Genomic DNA, 20,809 nt, shown 5'->3' with positions numbered 1-20,809 from the left:
AGGTGGGAAAAGGCTGCCTAAATATTATCCCCAATCAGAGACAACGGTAGACAGCTGCTTCTGATTGGGAACCATACCAAGCCAACCTAGAAATAAAGAAACTAGAATGTCCACCCTAGTCACACCCCGAGCTAACCAAAATAGAGAATAAAGGATCTCTAAGGTCAGGGCGTGACACATTATCACTTTTATACAATGGGTTACCAACATATTCAAATAATGATTGACATATTTTCATTAAAAACTTTATTTTGATGAATTTATTAATACTATTTCATCCTTCCACAAGATACGGTCCCAACACAAATCTAGGGTTGCTACCCAAGCCGGCTGGTCGTTCGTACTATAGGTTCGGTTGCCAGAGACGAGACTCAGTCGTTCAGACTTTTTGTTCTGTATCTACTGGCTGGCAACGTTCTTATCCCTTGCTTGCTAGCTAGCCAACTATGGCTAACTCACATTAAACAGTGCAGCCAGAATAACAACAGTAGCTGCATTTGTTTAAGCTGTTTCTAGTGACATTTATTTGAATGCATCCATAACAATGAGCTATTGAGGTGCGATTTATCCTGGCATAGAAATTGCGCTGTCTGGTCAAGACACTGTTGTTCAGAGGAACTAGCCAACAACACAGCTAACACAATCACTTCAAATTGAAGGTGGAAAGACTGAAAACTAGCTGCACTTTGTTTCGTTTTTAACTTTTTCAATTGACATTTCTTTGTATATATCCCAAAAAATGATGCCAGGTGATTCATGATTTCAACTGGCGGAGAACAGCTGCCTACCTGTCTGTCTCGTCCCAACATGCTCATTACTATGGGACAGCTTGAGATCGAATTTGAATAATGAAACAATGTTGCAAATGTTGCAAAAGTTTTAGTCTAAAAGAAATGTGAGATAAATTCTAGATGCATTTTATAGTGGAGATCAAGTTTATAAATTCCCTTGCTGGGCTGATGAGACAGTGGATTGCACAGTCAGATTGAACAGAGTAAATCGTCATTTTAACATCATATATTTAGTTGGTGGTAACTTGTGGAATAGACACCGGCTGGAATGAGGTTTTAACCAATCAGCATTCAAAATTAGACCCACCTGTTGTATAAATAGCCATAGCACAGTGACATAATTGTGTAATAAATCCGTAATAAATCAATTTAATACACCATCACAAAAAAAAGAGTGTGTAGGCAGGTCTATGATGGAGGAATTTTCTATTTATTTCAAATCAACAGAATAGCACATTTTGAGTTTACTGTTTCAAAGGCTGAAATGAGGCCCAGCAATCTGGAGGCCAGTCAGATCAGATTTGTTTACATTAGATTAGGCCTACACGCTCTTACACCAAACAAAGTTATGGAAATAATAACAGTAGGCTATAATGTAGAGCACAGTAAAGCAGTACAAGCAATAAGTCACCTCGGGGGTTTGTGGTATATGGCCAATATACCACGGCTAAGGGCTGTTCTTGACCAAACGAGGAGTGCCTGGACACAGCCCATAGTTGTGGTATACAGGCCATATACCACAAACCCCTGAGGTGACATATTGCTATTATAAACTAATTACCCAAGTAATTAGAGCAGTAAAAATACATGTCTTGTCATACTCGTGGTATACGGTCTGATATACCACGGCTGACAGCCTATCAGCATTCAGGGTCTCGAACACCTCAGTTTATAATAGAAGTTATACAGTGCAGCTGGTGATAGGCAGAGTGATGATGGCTCGAAGAAGCCTGTTCATGGTCGGAAAAAATGTATTTGGGACAGGTGTCAAGCACCTTGATGAGTGATGGATAGGACCGACACTCTTGTACCTTTCATTTAAACTGCTGTACAAAAACAGTTCTGTGTCCTCCACAGAAATGCCATAATGGGTACTGGGTGGCTATATCATTAGACCAAATTAGTCCGATCGGGACAGGCAGACAGCTGCGGCCTTCATTGTCCCATATGAATCGTTCTAAAAACGACTGTTGAGATCAATAAATTGTCTGTCCAATATCTCATTCCATGATGCTTTTCCCCACTGTAGATGTAACAAGCGAGTCCCCAAACCTTGTTGGCAGTTTTCTGTTTCGGGAACTGGTAGCTGACATCCCAGTTGTGGATTTCATTTTTGGCCATCATTTGTAAGGTTAATGATTTTATTGAATTCACCTTTAGAATTGTCTCTGAATGTACTGAAATTGTCTTTAAAGCCCTCAATTAGATTGATGCAATCAGTGATTGATATAGATTGGGACTGGAGGCCCTTCGCAGCGAAATCACTGATATAAAATAACTTAGCAAATGCTCCAACATCCTCTTCTATATGAGGTCTCTTGAAAAAAATGTAACAGTGAGCTTTGTTTGGCCATTTACTTGTTTTTGCTAGCTAACGGTGAGTAGCCTACACAGTGTAGCCTAGCTTACACAGCGCTAGCTGTTTACTGCACATGGGTATCAGTGTGCCAGAACCAGTCCATTATTTTGAAATTGACAAGCTGGTAGTTCCTTTTTTCTCTCATTTTATTTGTATTGTTTTTCCTGGTAAATAATCAAGTCTACTTCAATTTCATTAAATAGGCCTACATGAAATAGATTTTATGTACAGCACTAGATTTTATGTGGGCCTACCTTTAATTAATGAAAGAGTTCCTTGAGTGTCCTGAAAGGCATCTGCCAAATATGATGTATTTTTATCATGGTTGTCAATATACTGTATAGCGCTTTTCCCTTCCCACCCCTCTCGGCTGTATTCTATGAATTATATCAGCTGGTGTATCTTTAGGCCAGTGCATGACTTGGACCGTTTAGGTGCAAGAACTCCTCAATACTTTTGTGCTAATATTCTATAGGAGGTTCCGGTGAGCTCCTGCCCAAGTCAAGCACTGTCTTCAGGCAAAAATGTAAATATTGTCCCATTTGGAACACTGACAATTTATTGCTCAATCTGATTGCTTGGGCCTGGCTCACCAGTGGGTGGCCCACTCGTGCATACACAGCTGCTTCACAATCATCTGTGTCAGAAAGCAATTTCCATTCCCAGAGCCCCCGTCAAAAACACTGTCATCATCAGGACTGGCATATCATAGATATTAGAGCTTTGGGGCGACACACAGAGAAGGTTATTACACATAGCACATCCTAGAGAAACCCCCGAATAAGGCAGATCAGCACTAATCAACAAACGAGCAAAATGGACATTCTCAAAGCACAGCTCAGAGGGTCTAAGGAACACAACAAATTGGGTGGTCAATTGAGACCTCCGTGGGTGTTATGGGTGCATACCAAATAGCACATGGGTCCTGGTCAAAAGAAGTGCACTATATAGGGAACTAGGGTTCCATTTGGGACGTAGCCTAGCTCTTTATACTATTTTACAGAGGAGTGGTTTAGATCAAGTTCTCTAATCACTACAATGATGGGGGAGATGTTTGTTTAAACGCCAGTATCCACAGGCTAAACAGGGCTGTGAGATGGTTGTTGTGTCTGTAGGAGCATTGTGTGTTCTTGCCTAGTGAAACAGCCAGTAGGAGTCATTAAGTGCCAAGTGTTGAGTGTTGACAGATACACGTGGCATATGTTTCCGAGCAGATGGCCAGCATTACTTCCAAGACCTCAATCTGCTTCTTCATTTGTGCATTTGACGCTGATTAAAGTCAAAGCATGTCTAGACCTCATAAACTCTATGTAAACAGACCAGGGATCACATGTATCAAGAGTCTTAGAGTAGGAGTGCTGATGTAGGATCAGTTTAGCCACTTAGAGCACAATGAAAAAGGTTACATGGACAGGGAAGACCGGGGCCCATATCCACAAAGCATCTCAGAAAAGGTCCTAGGAACCCTGTTAGAAACCTGTTTTAAGACCAAAAGAAAACCTATCTCAAAGTAGGTTTTAGGATGATGTTAAGACATTGCCCATACAAACTCTGAGCCAGGAGTAAAATCATCTGATAAAAGTTTATCTCATCTGGTAATCACGACAGTTTGAGGTACCACAATGGAAAGATAGCGATGACGCTCATTGCCATTGTTGCAAATGATGGGGAATAACTTGGCCTCCCGAGTGGTGCAGAGGTCTAAGGCGCTGCATCTCAGTGCTTGAGGCGTTACCACAGACACCCTGGTTCCATTCCAGGCTGGATCACAACGGGCCATGTTTGGGTGTCCCATAGGGCGGCGCACAATTGGCCCAGTGTTGTCTGGGTTTGGCCGGTGTAGGCAGTTATTGTAAATATGAATTTGTTCTTAACTGACTTTCCTAGTTAAAAATATATATATAATAATGAAGAATTGTGATGAGGCATTGCCAACTGCGAACTCTACAGCATGCTTCAGACCACCACGGTGAATGAGACTGTACATCAAATGTCGCAATGGTAAAGCGTTTCATATCATTTTCGCCTGACACATCACTTAGCCTACTACTAATTCTTGCCTATTATGTTGTCATGGCATAACCATTTTTTAAGAAATTCTGATATTTTGGATAATGTGATGTGTGCATATTGCAATGTTCTATCATTAATCACAAACACATACGCCATAGATGCTGTCAATTGCCAAATGTATCATTTTCAACCAAAAAAAATTAAACAATGTGATATTGTGCATCAAACGGATGAACTTCAAATAACCAGTTGGGTTGGAAATAACATGACGTAGGTTAATGAAATAATCAAACAAAAAAAAATGTGATTATTTTTTTGCCTAGTGGTTATAATTACGTTGGCATATCTTGTGAATTAGGCCTCATGTAAAATCCTTGTCAGAAGCGCAAGTAGGCCTAGATTATTTATGGGTTGATCATCGAAACGTTCTTTCAACTCCAAAGCACTTGCCTGTCTGTGGCGCAGGAACCACTGACTCGCTGCCTTTTCTGTCATCAAGAATCCTGCTGGTAGCTCTTAACTCGTTAGGACAGCTCACAATGTCCCCTAAATATCTGTCGAATAGGTGGGACTCTTATGACTAAAGAGGCTTCATTGCATAGCTTTTATCTTTACCCATAAGAGTAGGAATAAAAATGACTCTATTCTCAGCACTTTGTGGATACGGACCCTGATCCCAGATCAGCAATCCTAATCTGAGACACTTTCAGAATATCGGCCCTGGTACAGACCTGAGAAACCACCCTTACAGAAAAACAACAAGAATGTCACGTGATAACATGTTGCACATTTGATCAAGTGATCTCATGTGATCTTATGTGAAGTTAATGTGATAACGTGACAACATGTAAAAGCAACATGTGATAACATGAAAGAACACATAAATGTGACAATATTACGCCTTTACAGGTCTGGAAAAACATCCTATGGACAGATGAGACAAAGATCATCTTGGAAGAGAAGAGTATGAAGAAGGGAAGGAACTGCTTATGATCCTAAGCATACCACCTCATCTGTGAAGCATGGTGGCGGTGGTGTTATGGCGTGGGCATGTATGGCTGCCAATGGAACTGGTTCCCTTGTATTTATTGATGATGTGACTGCTGACAAAAGAAGCAGGACGAATTCGGAGGTGTTTGGTGCTATATTATCTGCTCAGATTCAGCCAAATGCTTCAGAACTCATTGGACGGCGCTCTACAATGCAAATGGACAATGACCCGAAGCCTACGGCGAAAGCAACCCAATACTTTTTTTAAGGCAAAGAAGTGGAATGTTCTGCAATGGCCAAGTCAATCACCTGACCTGAATCCAATTGAGCATGTTATTTCACTTGCTGAAGGCAAAACTGAAGGCAAAACGCCCCAAGAATAAGCAGGAACTGAAGACAGCTGCAGTAAAGGCCTGGCAGAGCATCACCAGGGAAGAAACCCAGCATCTGGTGATGTCTATGGGTTCCAGATTTCAGGCAGTCATTGATCGTAAAGGATTTGCAACCAAGTATTAAAACTCATAATTTCATTTATGATTACATTTATGTCCAATTACTTTTGAGCCCCTAAAATTGTGTGTGTGGGGGGGGGGGGGGGGCTATGTATAAAAATGTTTGTACTTCCTACACGGTTCATACAATAATTTGGACAAAACCGTTAAATGAAAGATGAAAGTCTACACTTAAAGCACATCTTGATTGTTTCCTTTCAAATCCATTGTGGTGGCGTACAGAGCCAAAATGATGCAAATTGTGTCACTGTCCAAATACTTATGGAACAACTGACCTCAGCTCAACATGTGAAAATATCTATTAAAGTGTGATTTTCACATGTGAAACTGTGAATTTCAAAATTACTGGAGATTTCGGTAACTTTGTTAAATTCCGAGTAGCTTTGCAACCCAACCCAGAACACAGCAGAAGAGAGAATGGAGAACACAAGAGAGAGTGGATGGAGAATTCATCAGACAAGCAAAGCAGTCTGATCCAATAAGAATCACCCAGACATGAGTGGCGTGTCAAAGATCCAATCCGATTCCTTCAGACATGATTGGCTTTTCATAGAGGGAACACCAGTGGTGTAAAGTACTTAAGTAAAAATACTTTAAAGTACTACTTTCGTATTTAATTTTTTACTTTTTTTTAAACAAGAACGCTGCCGTCTGGTTTTCTTAAAATAAGGAATTTGATATTTTTATTTGGATACTTAAGTATATTTTAGCAGTTACATTTACTTTTGATACTTAATAAGTATATTTAAAACCAAATACTTTTAGACTTTTACTCAAGTATTATTTTACTGGGTGACTTTCACTTTTACTTTTACTCAAGTATGACAATTGGGTACTTTTTCCACCTACTGGATAACACCCCCAATCCACCAGACATTCCGTCCGGATATACCAGACACACCTCTGTGTGTGTGTGTGTGTGTGTGTGTGTGTGTGTGTGTGTGTGTGTGTGTGTGTGTGTGTGTGTGTGTGTGTGGGGGGTGCTTGTATACTGTCCGTGTGTGTATGTGCATGTGCTTCAACCACTCTCATTCAGGCTGTATTTTGTAAGAATGGCCTGAATGTTTAGTCTCACTTTTAAAAGTTCTTATTCTGGTAAGTCATACCCAAATAATGTTGTTTATTCGTCCTATACTCTATATTTGTTGCCAAAGCATAATTTGGAGAAAAAAAACAACTTCAAAACCACACCTGAAACTTGATGTCATGTTGGGTCATTGGCTGAGCTGGCCAATCAGTGGTGTACTTGCATGAATATTGTTAATGACCGGTATACGCCCACGCCATTCTATTGTTGGGGTACGCCCACACCATTCAAAGTTGCTTTTTAACATGCGTGTTTAAAAAAATTGTAAGGACAACTATTTCACTCATATTGTCTTTAATTACAGGTAATATTTCATAAAATCTGGAAACACTGAACAGTTGGTTTAATGCTTCCAATTGGGTTGAAATGTAATGAGGCAAGAAAAACACAACATAGTGCATTTGTCAGCGGTCAGTAAAAGGCAAAGCCTGGGAGAATAGATGTCCTTTGTTGAAGGGGTAACTGAAGAGGTTGATCTCAGTAAATCAGGACGCAGATATGGAGAGGTCAGCAGAAACATGAGAAATTCAATAGACCAGAAGAGAGTGAACATGAAACCATTGATTTTCTCAGAATCCCCTAAAGGGATAGTTCAAACAAATTACAAAATGACACCTTAGTTTCCTTACGCCGTAAGCAGTCTATGGACAAGGTATGACAGCAATTCATGTTTTGGTTTAGTTTCCCTGGCACTGTTTCCACATGTTAATGTTTTAGCATTTGTGCCACAAATCCGATTCAAGTCATGGGACCGATATTAGCATTTTTCGCTCATCATGTCCAAATCATCCAAAAGTATCTCAAATTAACCGTGAAGCTCAACAGAGTCACTTTTAGATAAGTTGAACTTGATGTGCGAAAAATGCTAATATCTGTTTTAATAACTTTAATTTGTGCCACAAATGCTAAAACACTAGCATATGGAAACAGTGCCAGGTAAACTAAACCAAAGCATGGATTGCTGTCATACCTTGTCCATAGACTCTACAGGGTAAGGAAACCAATGTGCCATTTTGTAATTTGGGTAAAGTATCTCTGCAGCAGGTGGTTCAAAAAAAGTGGAAAAGCGGTGCATCTGTCTACAGCAGTTTGTTCGGAACATCTTTTTAAACTAATACATTTTTTAAAACACCGTGAAGCTGGAATGGGACAAAAGCAGGCAAACAGGTGCTTGCAAGTCCTTGTGCTTCGGCACTAAAAACACACCATTAACTCAAGGGTACATTAGCTTTTATCTGAAAGCCGTGGCCCTAGTTAAAGTTAACAAAACGTGACCCTATGTTAGTGTATTGTTACTCTTAGGGTGAGGCTATGGGCTGCCCCTTAAATCTTACGGTTTCAGACACAGTAACTGAAGAGCCCTTGAAGGACTGCTTTAAATCCAACTTGAAAACAGCTGTTTAGCATCTCTGGAGAGGCTAAATGTATTTCTAGCAGGGAGGGAAGTGTGGATCAGCCCAAGTGCCCGACCGATGTAATCAGCCTCCTCCCCAGACAGGAAGACAGACAGACAGACAGACAAACAGGCAATCGGGGGGGGGGGGGGGGGGGGGTGGAAGGACAGTAAGCAGACATATAGACAAAAGGACAGACAGATGGACAGAGATACAGATGGAAGGACAGACAGATGGACAGAGATACAGCTGGAAGGACAGACAAACAGACGGGCGGACAGCTGGCTAGTGCCGGTTGTATTTAATGGAATTAAATGTTTAGAGAAGGAACGACCTGGGAATCGTATTTAAGATGTCCCGCTGTACCTACCGTAACCTTTACGCCCATGAGTTGTATTTTCACAGGTGCATTCCTCTGTGAAGAAGCACAGTGTGATCCTCATGCCAGCACTGCACTTATCAACTCCCTATCATTAAGCTACCATGCTACAATGTCTAATGTTAACACTGGACATTGTGACAAATGGAAAGTGATAAGTGACTATGTGTAAGAGATTTGACCTGGCAGCCTGTAAATGAATAAAAAATATAGAATGTGTGTGTGTGTGTGCATGTGTGTATTTGTATTGTATTTGACCTCGCCACAAGGAGAATATTATGTGTAAACCAACACCCAAGCTCACGCAATCCCCTGGTGATAGAGCCCTGCTCTGGTCGTGCCTCCCCTCGGCCCTAGCTATCGTTCTATAACCGTTTAATACAAACTTGTGGGATTCTGACTAACCCCTATAATCCACAATAACATTATCCCAATGGCATTTGGGAACATAAAGTGATAACTGCACTGAGAAAAACAATGTGTTCATCACAGCAAATGTCTGTCTAGCTTTCTCAAAATTCCCAGGTTTTCCAGGAAACCGGGGGATTTCGTGGAAATTATCAGAATTTTGCAACCCTAATCACAGAATGGGGATTTCCCATTCCAATGCAGGACTCCTCTCCATTATTCCTTACAAAGTGTTGAGGCCAAAACTTATTGGTCAGTTCAATTAATAATGACTTTCAGCCATTCCAGCATCATTAGTTAACATATCAGTTATACCTGGATTAAAGTCATGGATTCATTTTGGCGCCCTTCTTCAATCCAGCTGCCATTTGTACCTACATAAACAACATGGTCCTCCTGTATGTAACTGGTGAAATTATATGAGATACCACACACAGCCCTGTGGTATCCCAGAGAGACAGGCCTGCCTTGGATGCTAAACCCAGCAGCTGTCTTTTAATCCTGGGATAGAGAGAGAGAGAGAGAGCGAAAGAGAGTATGGATGCATGTTTGGGAGGGAAACCTGACACTCTCGTCACCTGGCTCTGGACCACAGGATGGGGGATGTGGGTGGGGGAGGGGGACTGCTGCTGAAGAGGCCATTTTGTGTTTCCCTCCCAAGCCATTCTGCATACAATCTGAGTCCTGCCCTACACACAACCTCCTGACGACTTTTCAACCATGGCGCTGCCCTGATGCAGATCCCTCTCACTTTCCGCACATGACTCACACACACACACACACACACACAGTCGGAGACACAAATAGACACGCCCGAAAACTGGTGCATGTGCCAAAAGGAGTAGGTATCGTCCTCTACAGCTGACGCGCACACACACACCGGTTCGATGACCTGACAGGGCTGTGTGTAGCAGCCTACTCTCTGGAGGGGATTTGCAGAGACTGGCAGTATTCCATTGTGTCTGTGCTCACGTGGCCTGTCAATCACCCTGTCACTGTGGAGATGATGTCCCAGAGTGGGTGCCTGCACTGCACCAGCGAAAGGAGAGACGAGAGGCACAGCTGCAACTATCATATATGCCTCACATGCAATAAGCATCATCAGGCATCATCATCCCATCATTGCATTGACCACATTAAAAACACATTGGCCCGTATTCATAAAAGCATTTTCATGAAGCGCTGACCTAGGATCAGGTCCCCCTGTCTATGTATCCTTATTCATCCTAGATCAGCACTCCTACACTGAGACACTTGATGAATATTGTGCGTTTTACTAGAGAAATAGTGGCTGCTTATAACCATGTGTCTGTCCTCGGTGACTGTGTGGTGTTGTGGTGCACGGTGAGGCTGAGGTACCACTGGAGAAATAAGTGGCTCAAGGTGAGCATCACCTCGACAAGACAGAGAGCGCACAGTGATCACCAAACCCCTGTACGCACAGACTGCATCTATCTAGCGATGACATCAGGTCAGCACGGGCAAGATGGAGAGCATTGCATCAACACACTGAGCATACAAAACATTAAGAACACCTGCTCTTTCCATGATATAGGCTGACCAGGTGAATCCAGGTGAAAACTGTGATCCCTTATTGATGTCACTTGTTAAATCCACTTCAATCAGTGTGGATGAAGGGGAGGAGACAGGTTAAAGAAGGATTTTTAATCCATGTGACAATTGAAATATGGATTGTGTGTTTGTGCCATTCAGAGGGTGAATGGGCAAGACAAAACAACTAAGTGCCTTTGAACGGGGCATGGTAGTAGGTGCCAGTGCACCGGTTTGCGTCAAGAACTACAACGCTGCTGGGCTTTTCACACTCAACATTTTCCTGTGGGTATCAAGAATGGTCCACCACCCAAAGAACATCCAGTGAATTTGACATAACTGTGGGAAGCATTGGAGTCAACATTGGCCATCATCCCTGTGGAACGCTTTCGACATCTTGTAGAATCCATGCCCCGGCGAATTGTTCGTAATGTTTGGTATACTGAGTGTATATTGCAAGGGCAACTGTCACCTAAAGTAAGATATATCCGAAGACATTCACTGTGTGAGCGTAGAATAGAGTGACCCTTGACATTGATGTCTGTGTTTAGCTGGTGTCCCACTGATGTGCCCTATAGTGTAGATCACAGGTTAGGGGCAATACAAAACGTCCTACTAATCTAGCTTCAGACATGTCATGCATATGGATGATGGTACACAGTACATGTGCCGTTCCATTGCAGGCATAATAAGTCTATCTCTTCTGATTTGAGGCATATCAGGCCTGGGTTCAAATATTATGTGAAATAATTTCAAATACTGTGTTTGATTGAGCTTGCCTGGCGAAATGTAACCAGTAGAATAGTCCAAACAGTCTTAACCCCATCCATCTGGCACTCCAGGCAAGGTAAAGCAAATGCTGAAAGTATTTGAACGATTTCAAATAGTATTTGAACCCAGGTCTGAGGCATTCTGTTGCTTTCACGGGACAAATATCTCAAAGAGAAGAGTAAAAAAAAAAAACACTTACAGTATATATACAGTGGGGAAAAAAGTATTTAGTCAGTGTATGTACTGTATGTAAACTTCCCACTTCAACTACAGTGGGGCAAAAAAGTATTTAGTCAGCCACCAATTGTGCAAGTTCTCCCACTTAAAAAGATGAGAGAGGCCTGTAATTTTCATCATAGGTACACTTCAACTATGACAGACAAAATGAGAAAAGAAAATCCAGAAAATCAAATTGTACGATTTTTTATGAATTTATTTGCTAATTATTGTGGAAAATAGGTATTTGGTCAATAACAAAAGTTTATCTCAATACTTTGTTATATACCCTTTGTTGGCAATGACAGAGGTCAAATGTTTTCTGTAGGTCTTCACAAGGTTTTCACACACTGTTGCTGGTATTTTGGCCCATTCCTCCATGCAGATCTCCTCTAGAGCAGTGATGTTTTGGGGCTGTTGCTGGGCAACACGGACTTTCAACTCCCTCCAAAGATTTTCTATGGGGTTGAGATCTGGAGACTGGCTAGGCCACTCCAGGACCTTGAAATGCTTCTTACAAAGCCACTCCTTCGTTGCCCGGGCGGTGTGTTTGGGATCATTGTCATGCTGAAAGACCCAGCCACGTTTCATCTTCAATCCCCTTGCTGATGGAAGGAGGTTTTCACTCAAAATCTCACGATACATGGCCCCATTCATTCTTTCCTTTACACGGATCAGTCATCCTGGTCCCTTTGCAGAAAAACAGCCCCAAAGCATGATGTTTCCACCTCCATGCTTCACAGTAGGTATGATGTTCTTTGGATGCAACTCACCATTCTTTGTCCTCCAAACACGACGAGTTGAGTTTTTACCAAAAAAGTTCTATTTTGGTTTCATCTGACCATATGACATTCTCTCAATCTTCTTCTAGATCATCTAAATGCTCTCTAGCAAACTTCAGACGGGCCTGGACATGTACTGGCTTAAGCAGGGGGACACGTCTGGCACTGCAGGATTTGAGTCATTGGCGGCGTAGTGTGTTACTGATGGTAGGCTTTGTTACTTTGGTCCCAGCTCTCTGCAGGTCATTCACTAGGTCCCCCGTGTGGTTCTGGGATTTTTGCTCACCGTTCTTGTGATCATTTTGACCACACGGGGTGAGATCTTGCGTGGAGCCCCAGATCAAGGGAGATTATCAGTGGTCTTGTATGTCTTCCATTTCCTAATAATTGCTCCCACAGTTGATTTCTTCAAACCAAGCTGCTTACCTATTGCAGATTCAGTCTTCCCAGCCTGGTGCAGGTCTACAATTTTGTTTCTGGTGTCCTTTGACAGCTCTTTGGTCTTGGCCATAGTGGAGTTTGGAGTGTGACTGTTTGAGGTTGTGGACAGGTGTCTTTTATACTGATATCAAGTTCAAACAGGTGCCATTAATACAGGTAACGAGTGGAGGACACAGGAGCCTCTTAAAGAAGAAGTTACAGGTCTTGGAGAGCCAGAAATCTTGCTTGTTTGAAGGTGACCAAATACTTATTTTCCACCATAATTTGCAAATTAATTAATTAAAAATCCTACAATGTGATTTTCTGGAGAAAAAAAATCTAATTTTGTCTGTCATGGTTGAAGTGTACCAATGATAAAAATTACAATTACCTCTCTCATCTTTTTAAGTGGGAGAACTTGCACAACAGAAAATTATGTCATGGCTTTAGAAGCTTTGGTACCACATTGATCTGAACAAACAATAGTAAGCAAGTATAAACACCATGAAGCGTGCAAATCCATCCCAGAACCACAGCAAAGGACCTTGTGAAGATGCTGGAGGAAACAAGTACAAAAGTATCTATATCCACAGTATGACGAGTCATATCTCGACCTGAAAGGCTGCTCAGCAAGGAAGAAGGCACTGCTCCAAAACCGCCATAAAAAAAAGCCAGAATACGGTTTGCAACTGCACATGGGGACAAAGATCGTACTTTTTGGAGAAATGTCCTCTGCTCTGATGAAACAAAAATAGAACTGTTTGGTCATTATGTTTGGAGGAAAAATGGGGAGGCTTGCAAGCCGAAGAACACCATCCCAGCGCGGGGTGGCAGCATCATGTTGTGGGGATGCTTTGCTGCAGGAGGGACTGGTGCACTTCACAAAATAGATGGCATCCTGAGGCTGGAAAATTATGTGGAGATTTTGAAGAAACATCTCAATACATCATTAAGGAACTTAAAGCTTGGTCGCAAATGGGTCTTCCAACTGGACAATGACCCCAAGCATACTTCCAAAGTTGTGGCTTAAGGACAACAAAGTCAAGCTATTGGAGTGGCCATCACAAAGCCCTGACCTCAATCCTATTGAAAACTTGTGGGCAGAACTGAAAAGGTGAGTGCGAGCAAGGAGGCCTACAAACCTGACTCTGTTACACCAGCTCTGTCAGGAGGAATGGGCCAAAATTCACCCAACTTATTGTGGGAAGCTTGTGGAAGGCTACCCAAAACGTTTGACCCAAGTCAAACCATTTAAAGGCAATGCTACCAAATACTAATTGAGTGTATGTAAACTTCTGACCCACTGGGAATGTGATGAAAGAAATAAAAGCTGAATAAATCATTCTCTCTACTATTACTCTGACATTTCACATTCTTAAATTAAAATAAAATGGTGATTACTGACCTAAGAAAGGGAGTTTTTACTAGGATTAAATGTCAGGAATTGTGAAAAAACTGAGTTTAAAAGTATTTGGGTAAGGTGTATGTAAACTTCCGCCTCTACAACTGTAAATAAGGTATTTCTGTTTTTTATTTTTAATACATTTGTTAAAATGTTTTCGCTTGCACATTATGGGGTATTGTGTGTAGATTGCTGAAGGAAAATAAATATTTAATCAATTTTAGAATAAGGCTGTAACGTAACAAAAAGGGGTCTGAATACTTTCCGAAGGTAGTGAGCTTGATGTGGTCTACAAACTAAAAACAAATGGTTTTATATAGTACCAAATAAGGGTTATTTGGCTTGTAACCGGAACCCTTTTAGTGCTAAATGGAACAATTTTTTAAAGGTTCACTAAAGAACCATGCCCATAAGCTTACAGTTGGAACCTGTCTGGTGCTACAGTATACAGAACCCTTTACTAAGGTTCTATAAAAACCATTAAAAAAAGGTTATTTATAGCACCAAAAAAAGGGTTCCGCTATTGTTACAACCCTTTTTGGGGCTCCATAGGATCCTCTTTACCCCTTTTTCTCCCCAATTGGTAGTTACAGTCTTGTCCCATCGCTGCAACTCCTGTACATACTCAGGAGAGGCAAAGGTTGAGAGCATGCATCCTCCGAAACACGACTTCGCCAAGCCGCACTGCTTCTTGACTCACTGCTCGCTTAACCTGGAAGCCAGCCGCACCAATGTGTTAGAGTAAACACCGTACCGCTGGCGACCGAAGTCGCCCATACACCACAAGGAGTCACTAAAGCGCGGTGGGAAAAGGAAATCCCAGCCGGCGAAACCCTCCCCTAACCCGGACGACACTGGACCAATTGTGTGCCGCCTCATGGGTCTCCCGGGCGAGACACAGCCTGGGATGGAACACGGATCTGTAGTGACACCTCTAGCACTGCGATGCTGTGCCTTAGACCTCTGTGCCACTCGGAAGGCTACATAGGACCCTTTTAATGGTTATTTATAGAACCTTTATGGAGAATGGTTGAGCAGTGAAATTGTTTTGTGATGTATATATGATCCTCAGATGTTGCAGAGCTAGCACACCTGATTCAACTTGTCAATAAAAAACAAAATTACAACCAATGGAATTGTAGAAACATAATATGGCAATTAAACCAGATTAAAAAACCCTGTATGGTTCTACAAAGAACCTTTGGAGTTGAGAAAGGTTCTTTGGGTCAGTATGGTTCTACATAGAACCATCATCGCCCTTCCCACCCTCATGTTTTGGTGTGTAGCCAGCCTTGATACCAACCCAGAGACCAGGCACCCTGCCAGGTTAAGTGCCATAAGGCATCAGTGTGGCCCTTATCACTGTCAGGGGCCCCTGCCAGTGGCCCTATCATTGACTCCAGGTGACAAATGAGCATTATGACAGATGATGCTACTTGCGGTGACACACAGCAACTAAACCACACTCTCATGGGAATCCTATAAAATCATAAGCAATTAATGGTCCTTGACATGATTTTATGGATTTAATGACTTTGAATCCATGACTGAATGCATGAATATCCTAACTGCTTGTAATGCCTTTATAACATAACATAGCGGTATGTAAAGGAAAATATAATATTACAATCCCAAAATAGAGGGTTAGATAGGTAGAAATGCTATTGAGGAGGTTTGGAGCTTGGCCATATTAATAAGCACATGGGGGAAATATGGGTGCAGGGACTGTGACTACTAAAAAAATATTGTAAATGTATAAATGTAGCTCTAGCCTTATTGTATCATCAAGTACGTCTAAACAAGATCATTAGAAGCCAGTCATTTACCAAATATATAGACTGCTATATCAGCATTATTTTCCCAAATATTAATTATCCAAGCCAAGGTCAGTGTGGACACAAGCTCGAAACTTGAAAGCAACAAACCAAGAAGCAATCAAGAGTAGTGCTTACTGTGTAATTTGGGGCTGGCTTTGCGGTCACTGGGAGGAAGCTGGTCCGCGAACTGCACCCGATGTCCCGACATGTTCGATAGGCTATCTCTCAAGTCAAGGGGCACGTTGCACCACCACCTTCGCAGCTTGTTTCAAAGTATCCAACAACTTCCACCGATATGGTTATGTCGCATGGGTGACCGTATCTTGCAACTCTTGCTCCTTGGACGTGCATACAGCTCAAATATAAAATATTGTTCAGATTGTCATTCAGTTTCGCCTTTCGTCTCTCTATGCCATTTGCTGGCAACAGATGCCAATACTGCAGCAGAAGCGGTCGAGGCAGCTTGTGATCCGGATCTGCTTTTACTACCGCGCTCACCTGACTTACTAACTGACAGCTGGTTGTGTGTGGAGCACTGGTTCATTATAGCAAATAGAGCGGGAGAGGGAGAGGCGAAGGCTAGTATATAGGCAGAGCAGAAAGGCACTGGCTGGTATATACGCAGAGAGGAAAAGGCACAGGCTGGTATATAGGCAGTGAGGAAAAGGCACAGGCTGGTATATAGGCAGTGAGGAAAAGGAACAGGCTGGTATATAGGCAGAGAGGAAAAGGCACAGGCTGGTATATAGGCAGAGCAGAAAGGCACTGGCTGGTATATATGCAGAGAGGAAATGGCACAGGCTGGTATATAGGCAGTGAGGAAAAGGCACAGGCTGGTATATAGGCAGAGAGGAAATGGCACAGGCTGGTATATACGCAGAGAGGAAAAGGCACCGGCTGGTATATAGGCAGTGAGGAAAAGGCACCGGCTGGTATATAGGCAGTGAGGAAAAAGGCACAGGCTGGTATATAGGCAGAGAGGAAAAGGCACAGGCTGGTATATACGTAGAGAGAAAAGGCACCGGCTGGTATATAGGCAGTGAGGAAAAGGCAACGGCTGGTATATAGGCAGTGAGGAAAAGGCACAGGCTGGTATATACGCAGAGAGGAAAAGGCACAGGCTGGTATATACGCAGAGAGGTAAAGGCACAGGATGGTATAAACGCAGAGAGGAAAAGGCACAGGCTGGTATATAGGCAGTGAGGAAAAGGCACAGGCTGGTATATAGGCAGTGAGGAAAAGGCACAGGCTGGTATATAGGCAGTGAGGAAAAGGCACCGGCTGGTATATAGGCAGTGAGGAAAAGGCACAGCCTGGTATATAGGCAGTGAGGAAAACGCACCTGCTGGTATTTAGGCAGTGAGGAAAAGGCACAGGCTGGTATATAGGCAGTGAGGAAAAGGCACCGGCTGGTATATAGGCAGTGAGGAAAAGGCACCGTCTGGTATATAGGCAGTGAGGAAAAGATACCTTCTGGTATATAGGCAGTGAGGAAAAGGCACCGGCTGGTATATAGGCAGTGAGGAAAAGATACCTTCTGGTATATAGGCAGTGAGGAAAAGGCACCGGCTGGTATATACGCAGAGAAGAAAACATACCTGCTGGTATATAGGGAGTGAGGAAAATGCACCGGCTGGAAGATAGAAAGCGAGGAAAAGATACCTGCTGTTATATAGGAAGAGAGGAAAATGCACCGGCTCAAAGATAGGAAGAGAGGAAAAGATACCTGCTGGTATATAGAGAGAGAGGAAAAGCTCATGTTTTTTGTGCATTAAAAAAACATTGGTATCCACATGACTGCAGAATTACATCATAACAGTTTACAGCCGCTGTTCTTATTATTTTGGAGTCAGGGGAAATAAAACACGCGGCCATAAAATAGCCAAAGATACACAAAGTCAAACCAGACAGTACATGTTAAAAAAACGTGTATATATATAAATATATATATAAACGTGTATATATATAAATATATATATATGTATATATATATATATGTATATATATATGTATATATATATATATGTATATATGTATATATATATATATATATATATATATATATATATATATATATATATATATATATAAAGTATTACAATAGCAAAAGAAGCCTACAAACGATGTGGGGAAAAGTAGACACAAGGTAACTTAACCAAGGCATGCCTAAAGGGGACGACTGTGACCGTTATGTGTAGTGGTGTCCTAACTTTGGGGTTAAGGCTACCTAAAGCAAACATTCCTTTGGACATAACAGTTAGGCCTACTGTTTATGTATTGATGCTACGTGAAGGCAAAAGTATCTAAAGATAATTTGATTCTATACTGTGCAACGTTTCAATCAACCCTGTGAAACAAGTCAATTGAGGGGTCTATACCGCCATCTACTGGTTATGCACGGGAATAAAGCAAACTATAAAACCAGCCACTTTTATTGTCACTTCTGGAGATAGAAAAAGCCGAGGTCACCCCGATTCCATGTCTAGTGTGTGTGTGAACTTGCACGGGGATTAAAATAACGTCAGTAAACCAGAGTAAAATATGTAAATAGAACACCAAATGTGTTTTTTTTTTTTTTTTTCAGTTTGCGCTCCAACACCTTACAAAGGCCTAAAGCTGAACAACACAGTAACTTTAACACTTATAACTTAAAACCCAATAAACCATCCCCAGAAGAGGAGACCTACGTGCACACTGTAAAAAGTGGGACGGCACTGTTGTTCATCTGAAAGTGCCTTTTCTAATCGTTATGATTCAAAATTAGGCTTTGGTTCGTTCAACCTGTTCTATTAAATTTGTCTGAAATCAAATAACGAATTCGACAGATCAAGGAGATTTTTTTTTTAATTGAATGAAAGCTTCTAAATTGCTTTCAACACCTCATGTGAATTCGCCTTGCATGGCAGTGGGTGTAATGTAGTGGTCGCAGAAGAGTTGGAGTCGTGGCGTATTTGGGGGCGTGGCTTTCAGTTGTTTTTTTTGGGCCACCTGTGAGAGTTAATGTCATTCTAGGTAATGTGTTGATTTTTTAAATATATCATTATTGTAATTATTGGTCTTGTTTCTTATTTTGTATTATGTTGTTTATTCATTGAAACACTCACACTCTGAACTTGCTTCCCGCACCTCTCAGCGCACACCGTTACAATTATATGTTCACTGCCAGCACTGGATCTTAAATTATATTTTGCGTAAGAACTATGATATTAAAGGGGCTGGCAAGGTTTCCATTGACGAGATGGTCACCACTTGGTTACAATATTGTAAACAGTACATGTGAAAGTCTTCTGAAAATAAAGTGTTTGGAGTCCAGCTTGGTTAAGAGGACATTTATTTAATTGTTTGTATCCAATTGAAGAAATTTGGATAGCTAATCCCAATGTGAAAATTAAATTTGGTACAACATTAAAAATGGGTTGTATATAAACTCTGAAAAAAAAGTGTCCTCTAACTGTCAACTGTGTTTATTTTCAGCAAACTTAACATGTGTAAATATTTGTATGAACACAACAAGATTCAACAACTGAGACATACAGTAAACTGAACAAGTTCCACAGACATGTGACTAACAGAAATGGAATAATGTGTCCCTGAACAAAGGGGGGTCAAAATCAAAAGGAATAGTCAGTATCTGGTGTGGCCACCAGCTGCATTAAGTACTGCAGTGCATCTCCTCCTCATGGACTGCACCAGATTTGCCAGTTCTTGCTGTGAGATGTTACCCCACTCTTCCACCAAAAAAAACTTAAAGTTCCCGGACATTTCTGGGGGGAATGGCCCTAGCCCTCACCCTCCGATCCAACAGGTCCCAGACATGCTCAAATGGATTGAGATCTGGGCTCTTCGCTGGCCATGGCAGAACACGGACATTCCTGTCTTGCAGGAACTCACGCACAGAACGAGCAGTATGGCTGGTGGCAGTGTCATGCTGGAGGGTCATGTCAGGATGAGCCTGCAGGAAGGGTACCACATGAGGGAGGAAGATGTCTTCCCTGTAACGCACAGTGTTGAGATTGCCTGCAATGACAACAAGCTCAGTCCGATGATGCTGTGACATACCGCCCCAGACCATGACGGACCCTCCACCTCCAAATCGATCCCGCTCCAGAGTACAGGCCTGTGTAACGCTCATTCCTTCAACGATAAATGCAAATCCGACCAACACCCTGGTGAGACAAAACCGCGACACGTCAGTGAAGAACGCTTTTTGCCAGACCTGTCTGGTCCAGCGACGGTGGGTTTGTGCCCATAGGTGACGTTGTTGACAGAGATGTCTGGTGAGGACCTGCCTTATAACAGGCCTACAAGCCTTCAGTCCAGCGTCTCTCAGCCTATTGCGGAGAGTCTGAGCACTGATGGAGGGATTGTGCATTCCTGGTGTAACTCGGGCAGTTGTTGTTGCCATCCTGTACCTGCCCCGCAGGTGTGATGTTCGGATGTACCGGTCCTGTGCAGGTGTTGTTACACGTAGTCTGCCACTGCGAGGATGATCAGCTGTCCGTCCCGTCTCCCTGTAGCTCTGTCTTAGGCGTCTCACAGTACGGACATTGTCATTTATTGCCCTGGCCACATCTGCAGTCCTCATGCCTCCTTGCAGCATGCCTAAGGCATGTTAATGCAGATGAGCAGGGACCCTGGGCATCTTTCTTTTGGTGTTTTTCAGAGTCAGTGGAAAGGCCTCTTTAGTGTCCTAAGTT

Source organism: Oncorhynchus nerka, linkage group LG22 (assembly GCF_034236695.1).
Source record: "Oncorhynchus nerka isolate Pitt River linkage group LG22, Oner_Uvic_2.0, whole genome shotgun sequence".
NCBI lineage: Eukaryota > Metazoa > Chordata > Actinopteri > Salmoniformes > Salmonidae > Oncorhynchus > Oncorhynchus nerka.
The sequence above is the reverse complement of the archived record's forward strand: the minus strand, read 5'-3'. Positions refer to the sequence as shown.